The 19185-nt window shown below is 39.6% G+C and overlaps 1 protein-coding gene across 1 annotated transcript in view; it reads left to right on the forward strand.

The window, feature by feature from the left end:
• Positions 1 to 19185, forward strand: part of col14a1b (collagen, type XIV, alpha 1b) — a gene marked incomplete at both ends in the record, with an annotated part of 206598 nt that overhangs the window by 145718 nt on the left and 41695 nt on the right. The gene's annotated exons all lie outside the window — the stretch shown is intronic.

Raw genomic sequence — 19185 nt, forward strand, 5'->3', positions numbered from 1 at the left:
TAGCGTGGTGATTGTGCAGCTCACAACTTGTCCACGACAGCGTTTTGGAGTTGTTGGGTTGTGTATTTGATGAGTTTGATGAGGGAAACCAAGAAATTCCCTTAGCCTCCATAGCATAGCCCTGAGCAGCCTGCCGCTCCGCTCCGCCGTTCTAAAAATCACTTACACCGACAATTAAAGGTAACGAACCTACTGCTATGACTATAGTGATTATGGCAATGGGCCAATTTGCCAAAATGCTTTATGGCTCACAGGGATTTTTGTTGCAGTGTCTCACTTGACCAGGAGGAAATATTAGTTTAAACACCTGTGGGGCTTTTACCACTTTTATGAAGAGAGTTGAAGTCCAGCTGTTCATTCAAACAGGGATTTTACGTTTTGACTTTCTTTCATTGACTCAGTACCTGTTGGCTGTTAAATTTTTGTCTTTGTTTTACTACTTTTTGGTAGCCTGACAAGCCAGACTATATCATTAAAATGTCTAGTCAGGCAACGACCGGTAGACCTCGGCTCAATCCAGGGGGCAGGATGAAGGCTATCTTTCAAACTGCCTCTGCACGCAATAGGGTAGCGCTATGACTAATCAGAGCAAAGAGTATGACGTTAGCCTGACAAGCCAATTAAAATATACGTCGTCATCGCGTTAAGCCCGCCCAACGACTCTCTAAACAGCTAGAGCGCTGTGATTGGTGAACACAAACGGTGTTCGAGACTCAAAAAGTTCCTCTGGCTCGTTTCTAGACCCACCTACGGAGCAAATATATTTGCTGCCGCTAGGGTGCGTCTAGATTTCTAGGCTAACTTCTTGGGCTTTTAAGCCTTTATTTGAAAGGACAGATGTAGAGAGACAGGAAATGGGGAGACGGGAGTGTGGTGGGGGGGGTGACATGCTGTAAAGGGCCGCTGGTGGAATCGAACCAGGGCCACTGCGGCGAGGACTATAGCCTCCACATATGGGACACCTGCTCTACACAGTGAACTTTACAACGCCCCTGAAAAAATGATTTGTGTTATGTGTAAAGGTGCAGCCACACTATACCCGACAGAATAGCGGGGTGTCGTGTTGCTCCCATTGAGAATACATTTGGTCACACCGTCGTGCGTCGCCTTCGCTCCGCTAAGCATGCTGGGATACCTGACGGTGCAATCCAATGTATTCTCAATGGGAGCAACAAGACACTCTGCGATTCTGTCGGGTATAGTGTGGCCTCACCTTATCTGTTCTGTCTTTTCACACATAGTGCTATTAGTTTCCAACAGTGACGTTGATGCAAATTGAAATTAACATTAGTAGATTATAGGAACAAAATGTAATAGAAACAAAAAACTGTCTCACATTTTTGTCAGTGGTGATTCATCCACCCATTTCCATTCCCATTCCCATGTAGGTTGTTGTTTCTGTGTTGATGTTAGACCAATCCAGGACTCTCCATTGTTGTTCAACTTTCTGATGAATTCCTGACAGTTGACAAGAGAGAGGAATCATTTCTCTTTTAATAATTCAGTGTTTCTGTTGTAGTAAAGTCACAGTGTGACCATGTCTGAAGGAAACACTGAATCTAATACAGCTTTTCATTTATTTCATCGAGGACCTGTTGAAACACTCAAAGAATGAAAATCAGCTCTGTTTGTAGAGAAATTAGTTTATGTTTCATTTTAAATATTACACATGAACATTGAAAGTTGTGTCTATTGATATTTCAATGCAACATTTCATCTCTTTTCTCTTCACATTCTGAGGCCCGTTTGATTCAACTAATCCACAAATCAAATTATATGAATTAATAAAGAGTTCAGTCATTTCTTTGACATCCTAACAACAACTGGACTAGACAGATTAAAGAGGTGGAGCTAAATGTCTACACAGTAAACACATGCAGAGCAGGTTGAAGTACAGACACTGGACTAGATTCAGATTGGTTTATAGTTTTGCAACCTAAAAGCTGTTAACAAGATCATTAAATCCATCAGAGTCAATAGAGGAAGCAGGTCACAGACTGGCAGCAGATGAGTGATGAGTTTTCACTCATCATCAGCAGCAATGTGCACATACATGAAGGCTGCAGACTGAAGCAGTAACTCTGACAGGAAATATGACATGTGAACTGAACAGTTATCTTTCAACCTCTCCAACAAGTTGTAATCTTCAGTAATATGAACTTAAATGGTGAAGTTTCATCATTACTGTTGTGATATAGTGCAGTTAAAGAAAGAGTTGAAAATCCTCCTCCTCACTGTCTCACCCTGAGGCTCTTTGATTTACTGTCTTCTGCACAACTAGACACATTCAGACTGCAGAGAATTGATACACAACTGAACAAAGGAACAGTTTACTCTAAATGAAAGATCATATGTGGTTCTGTCTTAACTTATTTAAGAAACAAACAAACAGACAAAACCTGTCACATTACACACGTTACATTATTTAATTATTTTCATCCACTTCATATGATAGAGGTCTTCAGATGAAACGTACTGATCACTGAGTCATCTTCATCCACCCTGAACTTCAGCTGCTTCTATCTGCAGCCATTGTTGATTTGCTGCTACACACATCTGTCATTCAGGTTGTTTTTAACAAATTACTCTTAACTTATTTATGTCTTTACTATTAGCACGACTAGCTTTGGTGGTGTTTCCTTATTAATGAACCAAGTAAACCTAAAGAAGAATGACCTGAAAATGACTTTCTTTAATAAATATAACTACTCATTAACTAGATGTTAATCCAGAAAAATGAATCCATTAGCGCAGGGACAGGAAGCAGCTCAGTGACAGGCAGCAGGTGACAAACACAACTAACACACCACTGGCTGTTAGACCAATAGTCATACATACACACACACACACATATTAATAGACACACTGACCTGTTCCTCTTTGCTGTTTATGATCACTAGATCAGCTCTTCTGTTCGTACACTCTGTCCTGCTGTAATCCCAGGTTGTGGTCCCAGTGGATTTAAAGTAACAATTGCATCCAAATCTAGTCCATCCAACAGGACACGCCTTCCCTTAATGTCAAATAAATATTTTAAAAACAGATTCCAGGTCAGTCAGTATAATATTGTTAAGACTCATAATGTCACTGTTTAGTGAGGCTGTTTCTTGCTGCAGTTTTCCCTGTCAGCTCAGTTACTTGATAAATATTTTTCATGTTATCTCAGGTTTTGTAGCTCATGTGTAAGTGACATGTGACTAGATAATCCTCATAGAAAACAGTTCAACAGCCTGAAAGAAGCATCATTCAGAAAAGATGAACAGTCAAGTGAAATCATGTGAATTGGTAAAATACAGATATTTTCTGTTTCTGTTTTCAAGTATTTTGGGGCTTTATGCCTTTAATCAACAGGACAGTCAGAGAGAGACAGGGAATGTGGAGACAGAGAGAGGGGGGATGACTTGCAGCAAAGGGCCACCAGGGGAATCGAACAGGGGCCGCTGCAGTAAGGACAATAGCCTCTGTATAATTGGGCGGCTGCTCAACCCAGTGAGTTCTACGATGCCCCATATTTACTGTTTTTAGACTTTTCTCACCTTGGATTGTTTCCCTCAGTGTCTTGACTTCATCCTGTAACTGACCGATGTTGGCTGCTGCATGTAGAGAAAATCAGCAAGAGATGAAGAAGTCAGACAATGTGAAAACATTTACACTGACAGTCTGTCCTGCTGTCAGACCAAGTTGTGGTCTGAGTGAAGTTAAAATTACAGCTGGATCCAAATCTCATCCATCCAGCAGGACACATTCCTTAATGTCAAATAATACAATGTTTTGGTGTTTTAGTATTTGTCTTAAACCTTTCACACCTAGCTGGTTGTAACTGCTGTTCAGGTTGTTGTATCTGGTCTCCTGGTGTTCTTTCTCTAAAGCGACTACAATATCTGAAACACAACAAAATAAGAAACACATAAGAAATATAAATTCTGATTTCAAGAAATACATTATGAACTCAGTCTATGAATCATTAATGTTACTGTGATACTTGCTAACTGCAGTTTAGTAATAGACAGAGGGAACTACTGTCTTTTAGCCTGTAACAGATGTGCTGGCTGACATGACAAGTTACAGAGACAAACACAAGCAGTTTTACAAGGTGAAGCTGTTTTTGCTTGAAGACGGTTAAAGTGGAATATAACACATATAATGTTCGGTAATAAAACTCCTCACAGCTTGTGATGATCCTGGCCAGTATCAGAAGACACAGCACTCCCACAGCCACTGTAAAAGCTCTGGTGCAGCTTCTCTTGGCAGCTGGAAGTTTCTCCTCAGTTTGTGGTTCTTTAGAAGCCAAACACACAGAAAACACACTTTGTTTAAGCCTTTCTCTAGACTAGTTTGACCTTTGGAGGTGATCTTTTTGCCTTCACCTGCCTAAAGAAAATGACATTTGAATTGAGGTGGCCCTCACTGACTCCACTAAGTGACCTGATGAAGACTCAGACAAGTTAATTTGTTCTTTAGTTAGAGGAACAGGAATGTATGATCATGCAACATGTTCTAATGTAACAGTCAAACTGAAAAGGTTGACAGTTTTAAACCTAGATTTAAAATCTCCACATACCAATACTGAACATGAGCTTTTCCTTTGCTGTCCTGTCTATATTTCATACTTACCAGCTGTTTGTAACCCAACATCAGTCTGCTGCAGTCCGTCCTCCAACGTCTCCACCTTCTGACTTCTGTCCTCTTGGTCTCCTCTGATATATTTCACTCTCAGGTCTGATCCAGCTTGACTATCTGTAGACATCTTGATCTTTGACCAAGCTAAAAGCAAACTGAACTCGTTTCTGCCCAGTCTTCACTACTTGTCTGTTTCTCTCTGTGTCAGGCAGCTTTCTGCAGAGAGAAAGGGAAGTAACACCTGGACAAACCCCAACCACAGACTGTTAAAACAGTTGTTGTTTAATGAAAATGTTCTCTGTCAATTAGGTTATTTAGTTCTTTTAGATTTAAGTTAAGACCATTTGGATTTGGCAAAACCTGCAAAATAGACAAAGTAGCAGTCATGATAAAGTTTCACTTTGACTTTATTCAGTCATCATGCAGCGATACATTCAGCAGCATTATGCACATGTGAGTACATTTGTTGCAGGCTGCAGAAGATTGAAGGAGTTACCGGAAACATGATGTGTGAACTTTGCAGTTATAGATATTTTCTCTGAAAGAGGAACAAACTTCTTGAACAAGTGATATGTTCAGTGATATGAACTTAAACTGAGGCGTTTCCTTGTAGCTGTTGTGACACAGTGAGCAGCTAAAGGTTGATAGTTGGTTGGCAGTTAACCAGTTAACACTGACAAATATAATTTTACTGATGTTTCACTTTACTGGTGAAGGTCCTCATAGGTCGGTAAAAACAAACAGATAAAGACTCCATGTGTATGAGAGAAAACAAAGACGACAATCAGAGCAGGTTTAGTAGCAAATAGACACTCATGTGTCATCAGTTAGGCTACAGCTTGAATACTATTTCTCACAAATCCAATACTTTTTATAATCATTTCCATTTTCTGTCCATTTTCCTTGGTGATTGCATGTAACATAGCGATAGGTATAAACGATAGGTAGCTGTCCTGTTCCCCCAAACCTGTTGGACAAATAGAGCACTGTTTTAAAATGTTCAGGAAGTCATGATTATTTTCACAACACTTACATTTCACTGAAAGCATACTAAGAGACATGTTCATTAATGCACAAATTCATGTCACTGAATGTTTTCTTGCTTCCTGGTCTGAGAACAGTCTTACAGACATGAGATTTATATGGTTGTCTATGAGGCTTAATGTTTTGTGGCTCACAGGGATTTTTGTTGCAGTGTCTCACTCGACCAGGAGGATTAAAGCTGCTCTATTAATACATCTGTGAGATTTTTACCACTTTTGTGAAGAGAGTTGAAGTCCAGCTGTTCATTCAAACACTTTATTTCATTGACTCAATACCTGTTGGCTGTTAATGAAACCAATGTTGATATTTCTTTTTCTCTTTATTTTCCTATTTTTTGGGCTTTTAAGCCTTTATTTGAAAAGACAGCTGTAGAGAGACAGGAAATGGAGAGACAGAGAGGGGCGGAATGACATGCTGTAAAGAGCCACCAGTGGAATCGAACCAGGGCCACTGCAGCGAGGACTATAGCCTCCACATACAGATGTTACTGGTTCAAAATTGCGGACTTCACGCGTGGTCCACGCGAGACGGCACAAGACTCAGGAATTTTTTTTCTTTGGCGAGACAAGAGGTTTTAATGAAAAGCCTCAATGTGCCAAAACAACCGCCAGGTGGCATCTGTGAGAACGGAGGACGACAGGCGGATGACTCAGTGATCTGTGCAGTAATCCACAGCTTAAACTCTAGGCTATTAAACTAGAACTAACTACTGTATACCCTGCCTAAATCACAGAAACTATTGTAATATGATAAAGCCTGTCTTGCTTTATGACTTGATGATTATGTATCACAAATTATGAAGGATCATCTGCGCAAGGCAAAGATGATAGCATCAACAAAACACGTCGTAACACACGCGGCTGTATGGGACAGGCTTTTATTTAATTCAGCACTCACTTTAAGTTAAACACTTTTTAATTCATAAAAACTGCTCGGCAGCGAGAAACGGACGCGTTTCGGCAATCAGCCGTCCTCAGCGTTTTTTGACTTTGAATTTTTTTGGACTGGCACCCGATTCACCCGTTCATACCTTGAGTTGAGCACGCCAGGTTTGCTGATTTTATTTAATTCAGAACAAACCGCTTAGCAAAAATGGAAAATATAGTCTATAATAATTAATTGATCTGTTGTTTGGCCACTGTTTGAAAATAACCCGAATTATGAGCAAATAATCTGATCCAGAGCAGCAGTCATAATCAGACTTCTTCTAAATAAACCTAAACATTCATTCTTTTTTCTCTTCTTCTTCACAGGAGAAAATGAGGTGCGCTGCGCTCACGGACGCGTTGATGTTTTGTGATTTATCTGCTGCCTTGACTCTGCCCTTTATAGCCTACATGTGCGTTCAGATTAACAATAAGACAAGCCATGGTTGAGTTTATTGAGTTAATAATCAGCATCTTAGTACCTCTGATCCGGAGCGATAGTGTTATGAAAATCGCTACAGTTGAACTGGTCTGGTTTTTAGCTGCTCAATCTCATTGTTTCAAAGAAAAGGGATTGATTTTTATAACGAAATGAAACTAAAACAATATTATATTGATACATTGTTGTAAAAAAAAAATCCAAAAGAAACGAAAATGAACTAAAGAAAATAACTTTCACACACACATTAAAACAGTGCGATTGGTTGAAAGCTGATAATTAGCCATGTGCTTATAAGCTGATTGGCCGAAACCAAGAACAAAGCCGCGTGAATGGCCAATCGCCATGTGTTAACGGCCGACATGTTAATCAGCTGTTTCGATGGGCGTTATATGAATAGAGATGTTAATGTGGTACTTTGCACATAGGCTACTTTCTGTAACTGGAAGAAAAACAGCCAGCTGGAAGAATGTGTTGCCTAAATCTTTTACTGTGTGGGAGATCTCCACCAACGTAGCCGGGGAGAAAGCAAGTGGGACCGTTCTGCCCAGTCTCTGAGCAGCGCACGTTTCACAGATAAGCTTCATAACGGGAGTAGCCTAATGTCAGTAGTTTCTGTTTAAAACATGCTGTTTCAACCGCCCCTCCTCTGTGTCTCAAACGACCCGCATAGGTGGGACGTTTGAGACAAATAACAACATACGTTTAAAGTTATAAAACAGCGCGATCATCCAACATATGTGTTAAATTATAGCCTATGTAACTAAGAGAATAGACATGTGAGTTGTTGATCACATGATAAAAATGTTTGTTTACATAACGTCACCTGCCCTAATGTGCGTGTCCCTTCTTTTGTCTCTAGTAGGCTATATTTCCCACAACTTTAGAACAAAGAACTGACTCATGCCAGATTTTTTTTCTCTAGCTTTATTTAAAATATACAGCAGCTTTATATTAGGCTACAGTCACCAGCAGGCACACAAACAGCATCCCCAGGACAGGATATCGATTACGGTCACATGCCAGTCGCTCCTCCCTTCAGTTCTATAACTTTCTCTATGACACTGTCCAGATGATCGATATACTTATTACAGACGCTGATGGTCAGCTTCTCCATCCAAAATGTCTGGATCGCTGCTTCCAACTCCTCCTTGTTAGTTGGTTTCGCCTCAGAGCGGTTTAGGGTTATTTAGAAGAAGAGTAAGTTATTTAGAGCGGTTTATTTAGAAGAAGTCTGATTATGACTGCTGCTCTGGATCAGATTATTTGCTCATAATTCGGGTTATTTTCAAACAGTGGCCAAACAACAGATCAATTAATTATTATAGACTATATTTTCCATTTTTGCTAAGCGGTTTGTTCTGAATTAAATAAAAGCCTGTCCCATACAGCCGCGTGTGTTACGCCGTGTTTTGTTGATGCTATCATCTTTGCCTTGCGCAGATGATCCTTCATAATTAAAAATAAAAAGTCCAGGCCGGCTGCATGGCTGACGGTGTCACCACTCTCATTATCACTGGCTGTTTGTGTTGTCTGTCAAAAAATGGATGAATTAAACCTATAGACTTATCGGCCGCGTCTTCTATCGAGGGAAAGTTATTTATCCTATGTTTTATCGCCCAGCCCCAAAGTGACACAGACCCGTTCATTCACAAGAAATCATCCAGCTGCACTCTCAAACAAGGTGCGGAGTGAGAAATCTGCGGCACTACTGCACAGTAGGCTACTGTAGTTGGCTCATTTTAAAAACACATTTTGGAGATGACGAGACAGATGACCGAAAAAAGAGAGTGAGACGTGGGCTATAGTCTACTGTAGCTGCCGTCGTTACATTTTGTCATTGAAAAACGAGGCTACTATATTATTTACTGTCTGCAGCTAGTTCTCCTTTCATCCTCTTGTATTCTGTATCATGAACAGCGCCACTCCTAATCGCGGCTATCAGGCTGTCAGCATTGTCCCCAAAACGTCTGAGCAGTATTTAGTACGGTGCTGCCACCTAGAGGAAAACAGTTGTGGTGAAAAGACACGCGTTCACGCGATCCTGCAGTGCAGGAAAAACCCCGCAATTTTGAAACAGTAACATCTGTACAGTATGGGGCACCTGCTCTACACAGTGACGTTTATGACGCCCCTGATAAAATGATTTGTGTTATGTGTAAAGGTGCAGCCACACTATACCCGACAGAATCGCAGTGTCATGTCGCTCCCATTGAGAATACATTGGGTCGTGCCGTCGTGCGTCGCCTTCGCTCTGCTAAGCATGCTGGGATACCCGACGTTCTAACCCAATGTATTCTCAATGGGAGCGACACGACACTGCGATTTTGTCGGGAATAGTTTGGCCTCACCTTAACTGTTGTTGTCTTTTCACACATAGTGGTATTAGTTTCCAACAGTGACTTTGATGCAAATAGAAATTAACATTAGTAGATTATAGGAACAAAATGTAATAGAAACAAAAAACTCTCTCACATTTGTGTCAGTGGTGATCCATCCACCCAGTCCCATACATATTTATTGTCTTTCCATATTGTTCTTAGACCAATCCAGGACTCTCCATTGTTGTTCAACTGTTTGATGAATTCCTGACAGTTGACAAGAGAGAGGAATCATTTCTCTTTTAATAATTCAGTGTTTCTGTTGTAGTGAAGTCACAGTGTGACCATGTGTGGAGGAAAAATTAATCTTAAATAAATACAGACACTGGTCTAGATTCAAGTTGGTTTACAGTTTTGCCACCTACATTTTTTTTTAAAAACCAGATCAATAAATCCTTCAGAGTCAAGAGAGTAAGCAAGTCACAGACTGGCAGCAGGTGACTGATGAGTTTTCACTCATCAGCAGCAGCAATGTGCACATACATGAAGGCTGCAGACTGAAGCTGTAACTCTGACAGGAAATATGACATGTGAACTGAACAGTTATCATTCAACCTCTCCAACAAGTTGTAATGTTCAGTGATATGAACTTAAATGGTGAAGTTTCATCATTACTGTTGTGATATAGTGCAGCTAAAGAAAGAGTTGAAAATCCTCCTCCTCACTGTCTCACCCTGAGGCTCTTTGATTTACTGTCTTCTGCACAACTAGACACATTCAGACTGCAGAGAGTTGATACACAACTGAACAAAGAAACAGTTTACTCTAAATGAAAGATCATATGTGGTTCTGTCTTAACTTATTTAAGAAACAAACAGACAAAACCTGTCACATTACAACAGTTACATTATTGAATTATTTTCATCCACTTCATATGATAGAGGTCTTAAGATGAAACGTACCATGATCACCGAGTCATCTTCATCCACCCTGAACCTCAGCTGCTTCTACACTGTAAAAAAAGATTAGTTGACTCAACTTAACTAAGTCAAGTCATCTTGTTGCTTTGACTGAGTTAATTTGAGTCAACTTATAGTGTCAGGTTTATTAAACTTCAAAACATGAGTTGATGCAACATGTCATCTGTTGACTCAACTTCCTGTATCAAGTTAGTTGGACTACAAAATATTATTTGAGATAACTTTAAGAGAAGTTGGTTGAATGTATTTTATCAAGTTCCTACAAATGCAAATCAAGTTGGCTCAACATGAAATACATAATTAATACAACAAGCAGTTTGTTGACTCAACTTTCTGTATCAAGTTATGTGGACTTGAAAACATTACTTAAGATAACTAAAAAAAGATGTTGGTTGAACTTATTTTATCAAGTTAGCACAACATTACATATTTTTTCTCAACCTCTATTGCCAAGTTACTTGAGTTTAAGCAAACTAATATTTACAAAGAATCTAGAATGAGAATAAGCCAGTCAAACTTCAATATTAACATGTGAAAAAATAGCTGAGAAGACAATTCAATAAGGACCTTTATTAAAACCCCAACAAGTCCAACTCCAACCAGCCTTGCTTCAAAATAAGTGTCAATGGATGTCAAGACGTCAAAAAAGACCTTCCTTGGGACATGTAAAAAATAAGGCCTCAACACCCTCTAACAGATCTTTGCTTTCACAAACTGAAATTCCACTGTCCCACACATTAACAATAATATAATACATAAAAAGAAGAGCTTCCTTCCTTTGGGGAAAAGCAATAACTCTCTGAAACAGAGTCAGTTCTGAGTGAATGTTCAGAGTTGCTGCAGTAAATTGAATTGCAGAAAGAGATTCGTAAGAACAAACAAAAAAATGTATCTGAGAAACTTGCTCAAAATGTTCACAAACATTCAAACATTACTGAAATGTCCACTCTCTCGACAATTTCTCTATAACATCACATGGATTAGTGTTCCTCCAAACAGAGCAATAGAAATAAGTCAGAACATGAAAACAAGGTGGTATGACCCACAGAAGGGCAATACATTTCTTCTCCTCTTACTAAATAGTGTAAAATGAGAATTCTTCCTCTGGCACATGCAGACAAAAAAGCTTTCACGCCCTCTTAAACAACCAGCTCTTTCAGGGTTGGTCAAAAACTGAAATTACGCAGTGCTGTCCAGCTTGTGAAAAAAAAAAGAGCATCCTTCCTTTGAGGGGAAACAAAAAAAACAACTCTCTAGGTGACTTGATCAACTGAGTCCATTCTAAGTGTGTGTTCAGTATTGTTGCAGTAAAATGCAGCAAGATATACACAGAAAAATGTATCTTGCTCAAAAGTCAGTCAGAAAATGAACATGTTCAAACATTACTGAAATCTCCACTCTGTTCATTTTTGCTCTACAACATAAAATAAAAATTAGTGTCTGCAAGAGACATTTCCTCCACATAGAGCAATAGAGATCTGTTAGAACATGAAAACATAAAAAACACTGTTGTGACCTAGAGAAGGGCTTTACATTTATTGTCCTCTTACTACATAGTGCAATGGACAAATGGCAAAAAAAAGAGAATACTTTCTAAGGGCCAAATGCAGAAACATCCTCCTGAGGCATCCCTTTAACTGAGCAGTTTGTTCTTTAAAGAGTGGACCCGAGGAGTGCACATCTCGGACCCGATTCCCATGAACAGGCGCTGAATAACCTCAAAAGTATATTTCAAGTCTTTCGGATAGTCGAGGTTCAGCATGTACAGCAGGCCCATCAGGTTTACAAAAGCGTTGGGTACATCACCCAGATGACGCACGACAATCTTTTCCTCAATGATGATGGCAACATCGTTGTAGGAAACAGGAAGGGGCTCCTTCACATCTTCAACGACCAAAAGGATTCCAATCACCATTCCCTTGATGACGTCCTCCTCGGGATCTGTTGGCTTCATGCAAAAACAAACAAAAAAACAAAAAGGTGCCTGTGCTTTAGATGCGTTTTGCCATATAGTGTAAACACAGAGGATGCCTGAAATGACGTGTAACCCTGCCCATTGTGAACTAGTTTTTGTATCATTGAACAACATTTTGCTGCTTACCTCACACCTCTTCATCAGTGTAGAGGGATTTTCCTTCATGTACCATGGCAGCCCCTGCAAAGCTGCTGCTCTCTTCCTTTGGTTTGATGCCTGAAAAAACACAATACATGCATTCAGTTGATATCAGAACTCTGATTTTTGTCACCTTCAAATGATGGAAACTGAGCTTTCAGTTCAAGAGAGGCAACATAAACTCTGACCTTCTCACTGGCAGGTTTTATTTAACAAACCCAGAGTTTCTCTCCATCTCATCCATCTTACAGAGCCAGCCATGTTGTTTAATTTCTTAATTATTCAGTCTGTATCAAAGTGCCTATCCAAGCACATTAATTAGTGGAGGTTTACTGTCTGTCATAATCTAAATCCTGGTTCCTCTCAGTGGGGTTGCACAATTCATTTGGACTACAACTACAAGTACAACAAATATGCACTTACATCCTTGTCGAGACTCTCCATTAAGGATGTCATTTCTTGTACATCCTCAAAACGCTTCAACCGGAATAGCTGAAGAAGTTTATGCAGATGGCTGTCCAGACCCTCATAGAACTTATTGATGTCCATCGACATGAGCCTGGTGAATTCCTTGACAATCTATGGGGAGAAGTAACATTACAGGTTTAGTTCAAGTTAAAAGTCACCTAAATTTTCAAATTTCAGTACTACAACTAACTTGTGGTCAGACATGTGACATACAGCAGGGACCTGTTACAGTCTCAAGGTGCATATTTCATTAATATTAACTTCAACTTAAACGATCTGTGTCCTCAGACTGTCCAGACCAGTCCCTGGCCACCACACAGGGAGAACATGGAGTTGGCTTGTGACAGGTTATTAAGTTTATTAATGTTAAAATCAGACTGATATGTCAGTCCTTTGTTATGTTGTCATAATTCATGCATGCTTCATGCATGCTAAGAAACAAGGCTGTAAGTTTAACAAATAAGTATAAACTACTACAATTTAAGTAGTTAAATAAAAATATGTAATTCATATCAGATCAAGGATTATTTAATATCATAATATATAGGAGTAGCCTACAGGAAGGATCAATTTATGTTTATTGTGTTTAATTTAATTGTTTTAATTTACTTGTGTTAGTCAATATAGAGCAAGTTATTGCTTGCATCTGTTGATTAAAAAAGATGAACTATTTCCATGTTTGTATGTTCTGGGTCATATCAGAAGTAATCAAATTTCAGGTATAAGGCGAATAACATTTGAGTTGTTGAGGGTATTTTTACTGTTCTCAAATTTAAAAATGGATCACGTTTCACCCACAACATTATTTAAAGGTTAACTAATTAATGTGTTACTTAAACAACTTTAAATTTTACTCCCAAATATTTCACTTTAGGCGCACATATGCTCCTTGTGAGGAATGTTAGCATAGAGCCCTGCAATATACACTATACAAAATTACTACTTCACTATGACTAAGAAAAAATGTACACATTCAACCTGTCTTTCAGTAAAAAGGGCAGGCCATCTGACTCTCATTTCGGCCACAGGTGGCTCCTCTTCAACGACCTCCTGTCTTCTCAGTGCGTATGTGGCGTTCATTGCATCATCGATGTAGACCAGGTTTGGGGTTGTTTTTCTCATCTCTTGGACCATCTTTTCTCTATCTTCTTCAAGACTTCTGCTGTCTCTTCCCTGGGGGAGATCTGGAAGAAAATTTGTTTCAGACCGTCTAGGTTTCTTTACTTTGTTTCTCTTCCCTCGCGTGTCCCCAGCACCTCTTTTCTCAGAATTGACCTGCAGTTCTCGACAGCCGACACCTTTCAATTTCTGTCTGTAATTGCCCATCTTGAACTTTAAACTGTGTTTCCATCCATACCATCCAGATGTGGAGCCAGGTTCTGCAAGGCAAGGGTGTTTTTCAACAAGTGCCTTGGCTACACATCCAAAATGATCAAGAGTTGGGTAGGTCATGAATGAATACATTGTTTCTGCAAGTTTGAGCAGAATCTCAGACTTCATGTCTCTTGAAATGGATAGAAGTGCTCCACTTTCTCTAAAAGCGTCATTGCCCTGCCTGAGCCTCAGCTCAACATCGTATGAGAAGGTGGGAATGGGAAAATGAGCTGGCCACTGCTGTGAACGCCGACCTGCAAAGCCCTCTGTTTGGCTGCTCAATGAAGAGGAGGTCGTCGGAGATGATGGATGAGCTGAAGAGGATGCCGGAGATGATGGTAAAGCAGAGCTACAAGTGTCCAAACTTGAGTCTGAAGAGACAGGGCAGGAAATTACTTGCAATGTCACTTTCTCCTTTGGTAGATCATCAACACACGTGAGGTTACAGAAGTCTTTGAAATCCTCATCTTCATATTGGAGGTCAAATGGAGAGCGTAACTGCAGTTTGTTTTTTAACAACAGTTTCAGGCCATCAACCGAATCCGGAACAGAGTCCAAGCGGAGCTTTCTAATGTCCTGTGCTGAAATTATCACACGCAACAGCATCTTCTTGTGACTGAGAAACTCTCAGGACTTCTATGGAGATGGAGAAAAAAAGAATGTAAGAAAAATGAACAATAACAATGAAATAGTAACAATAATAACAACAATGAAATGAACAATAAAGAAACATGAATAAACATGAACAGTCATACACATGCTATTCTGTTTAAAACCAGTTTTTACGTTTATGGATATACTGCAAAAGTTTTTCACAGGAAGGAGAGAAACACACCATTTTAAGTTAAATATATATAGCTCAAATATACCTTAATGAAGCAAGAAAACTTTTGGTGTCAGCATCAGTTTGCCTGCTTTTGTGTATGGATACAGGGGTTGATATCCATTTAGTTCATGTAATTCCACAATCACCAGTTCAGAAGACTGTTTTTTCATCAACTCATAACTCTGCAAGTGCTCCATGTACCATGCATGATATGGTTCTATGATGAAAGACACTTTGCTGGACACAACTACAATTTTAACCAGCTTCCCAAAGTCAGGAAGGCCACTGGTGTGCCCCACGGACAGAAACATACCCTCTGAATACTTGGTGCCATAAAGGCAGGCATGAGTTGCAAGAGACACAAGACTTATGTTTCTATATTTAAGCTCTACAGCCTGCCTCATGGAATGCTCGAGTGCATCAGGTGGAACAACTGCAGTGTGTCCAACTTCCAGATCAGGTCTGAAAAGACTTGGCAAATCTAGGTGGTAAGCTAAAGTAAGCTGGTGTTTTGTTGATAGAGTGAGCAAGATGTTTCTGAAGTTGTGAGAATCATGCACAACCCTTTTAAAAAAGCTGTGCTTGGCTTCAAACCTAATGGTCCAAAAGTCAATCAGGGGACCAAATCTCCGAATCAGTTCGGGATAATGTTCTAAGAAGTGGTGCTTGGGCAGGAGGTGGAAATCAGGAAACACCTCTTTTAATAGGCACCTGTGATCAGAGATTTTACACTCCAGGTATGCCAATGTCTCTTCTGAAAAATGTCCACTAGCCAGAAGCTCTACTATTTCTTTCAAATCTAATATAATCCCCCAAGTTTTGTCACCTTCTGGTATGATGTGACCGATCATCAACGGCAGAAGTCTCAACAGTGCCCAGTTTTCATGGGAATTCCCACCGATAGAATTTTTTGATGCAAAAAACTTTGAAATTGGATGAGGTCTGTTTGTTTTATCTGTAAACTTGTAAGGGAAGGATTCAATGATGGAATTCAGCTCATCTATTGTAAAGTACCGTTTGGATATCAGAGACTTTATGCACAGACTTAATTCCCGTGGCACTATTCCTTCAAAAAGGTCGTGCATAAAATCTGGGGGGAATCCTTGGATTGTATGGAAATGAGACAGTCTATCAAGAACACAGTCACTCTTTACTCCATTCACAGAAACAAACTGATGTCTGTTTAATTCCAGAAGGTCCTGTCTGTGAGCCTCAACTGTCCGGAGTGGAAATACTCCCTCTTTTACCTCGTGAGTGTCAATATCTTGCCGACTCGCTAAACAAAACCGGCAAAATTTGTCGACATTAAAACTCTCATGAAAGCCAGCGAGTGAATGGGCCCCCAAGTTGTCCGCAGACACGTATAGCACAGTACCTCTAACAGTTGTTCCCAATTTCTGAACATACAATCCCTGCTGCTCAAGTACTTCAAGGTCTTTTATCAGTGGTTCAAGAATGGCTCCATACCCATATTTCTTCACATCATTGCTATGACACAGACATGCGAGGTAGATTGACTGTACAGATGATCTATACCGTATTGGTAAATTTGAGATCACCCAATAGACTGCACAGACCTTGTGCTTTTTTTTTGATGTCCCTAATGGGTTACAAACTTCGAAATCGTCTATATACAGTCCTAAGGCAATGCTAAAATCTTCTGACGAGAGCAAAATATTGTCTTTGTAATATAGACCGTCTCTGTATGTTTTGTACCGAGACAAGTGTTCAACTGTTTTAATATGTTCTGTCTCCAAGACTTTATCTAACACATCATTACGATTTAACAGCTCTGTCAGGACTTTCAAAACCGGAATATAAACAAATTTCCGTCTTGAAGAAGCATCTAAAACATATTCAATCGGCTCAATCACTTTAAAATTTTTCTTGTAAAAAGTTGCTCTTCTGTATTCAGAGCTAAATGGCCCGTCTTTCGACAAGAAACTCAGAGGGTTTACTTTTTTAACTATCTCTGTTATAGCAGCAGTGACTGCACTGTTTACTGCACAATTATGCTTAATCAGAACACTTTCAATTATTTTTGGTGTGCACTCTTCTACAACTGAGCTAATACTACAAAGCTCATTTATTATTTCCTGAGTTGTTGTTTTAGACACATGCAAATTTGTTTGCATACGCAGTAAGAGAGATGCTACTTTATGTTGAAGCAAATCATGCAGGTCTTGATCCTCTATGAAATCATCTGTTAAGTCTAGATCATCTTCTGAATGTGTCTCAAAGTCTGTACTTTCAGAGTTTGAAGTGCCTGGAATAAAAGTTTCATACAGGTTTTCTCGAAAATTGTCAATGGAACAGAGGTGATGTTTCTTACTCTTATGTGCACGAAAAGTACTGTACACACTGGACTGAAAACTACAGTCTTTAAAGGGACATTTAACAGTTTCCTTATTGTGTATGTGTATTTTTAAATGTGCAAAATACTGTGTATCACTGCAAGTCTCTGAAAAATTGCAAAGTTCACAATTTAACCTTGCGGTCACCTGCCTTGAACGGGCTTGACTATGGTCTCTGGTTAAATGTTTCTTCAGAGATGATTCTGTCCTGAAGGAGCACACACAGCCTGCATAGACACAGGGAAGAGGACAGTTCCTTGCCTGATGACAGTGCTTCAGTTTATAATGGACAATTAGTGTGCGTTGGTTTGGCGAGGAGAAATTGCAACACTTGCAGGACCACCTCATTGAGGGGCAGTTGCCCCAAACAGCACAGCCTACACTGAAGTGAAGTAACCCTGTACAGAAAAAAGAAAGACAGAAACACATACAACCGTTATCAGCACAAAACACACCAAGTTCAGTTTCCTTATGTATTTTTAGATGTGGAAACTATATCACTTTAAGTCTCTGAAAAATTCACAATTTAAAGTTTCCAAATTTTAATGTAACCTCACATGAAAAAAACATTAATTTATTTATTAACAATAGTTTATTATATTTATTGGCACTTGTCACACATTTGAATGGTAAGTGATTAAGTACATTCTAAAAGCAGCAGCCACATGGCACAGCACTGACAAGACAGTGAGAAAAGAAAGCTTCTCAGGAGTGATATTGTGTGCTGTTAAAAAAAAAATATTGTGTGCTGTTACAGTCTGTATCCATGGCTACGTGCAGCGGTGGCAACTGCCGGTTGGAGATCAGACACGTTTTTTTTTATTTTTATCAATCCACCACTTTCTGGAGAATGACGCTGGGTGTCGCCATGACACTCCATTCCACCGTTACTGTATTGTTGATAGCATAGACTGGTTGATAGACATTGGCCGTGATGACTTTATTTATAATCATCACGTAATTTTAATGAGAACAACACGGACGAGGTTTTAGCTTTATGTCACATTTTCACGTCATTATATCACCGTTGTTAGGCTACTACTCTGATGTTTATTAAGTCTATAAAACGAATTGTTGAACAAACATTTTAGATTAGCTGGGCTAACCGTTAGCTGTTAGCCTTGTCAATAAACAATAACTCAATAAACGGCCCATGAAAAAAAATATATTTTCCAGCGGATATCCTAGTTACAACATGATTGAGCTAACAGGAGTAACTTAGTTTCATGTTGTGTCCGACAACGGGAGGGTTTTAACAGCTGACGTCCTGATGTTAGCTTAGCTGCTGCTGTTAACTTAGCTGTCAGCAGCAGCAAAGCTAACAACTACGATAACCATGACTAATTACAAAAACGTGCACACAGAAATAGTAATGTTTGTTCAATAATTCGTTTTATAGACTTACCAAAATCAGATTTAGTCAAAACGGTTTTGGCAGCCCTGAGCCCCCACCTTTGGTGCCGCTCGCTAGAATGATGCTACGAAAACTTCCGTTGTGGTGTTTTTTTTTTTTTTAACACGCTCGACTCCTCTCCTCTCCAGCCCCGCGGACTGCTCGGCCGTTCACCCCCACTGTCGCGCGTTGCCATAGTTACGGAGTATAACGGCACACATAACGTTACCAGTAACTTAACGTACATGAAAAAAAAACACGAAAAGTACTGTACACACTGGACTGAAAACTACAGTCTTTAAAGGGACATTTAACAGTTTCCTTATT

Source organism: Trachurus trachurus (genome assembly GCF_905171665.1).
Source record: "Trachurus trachurus genome assembly, chromosome: 11".
In the NCBI taxonomy this organism is placed as follows: domain Eukaryota; kingdom Metazoa; phylum Chordata; class Actinopteri; order Carangiformes; family Carangidae; genus Trachurus; species Trachurus trachurus.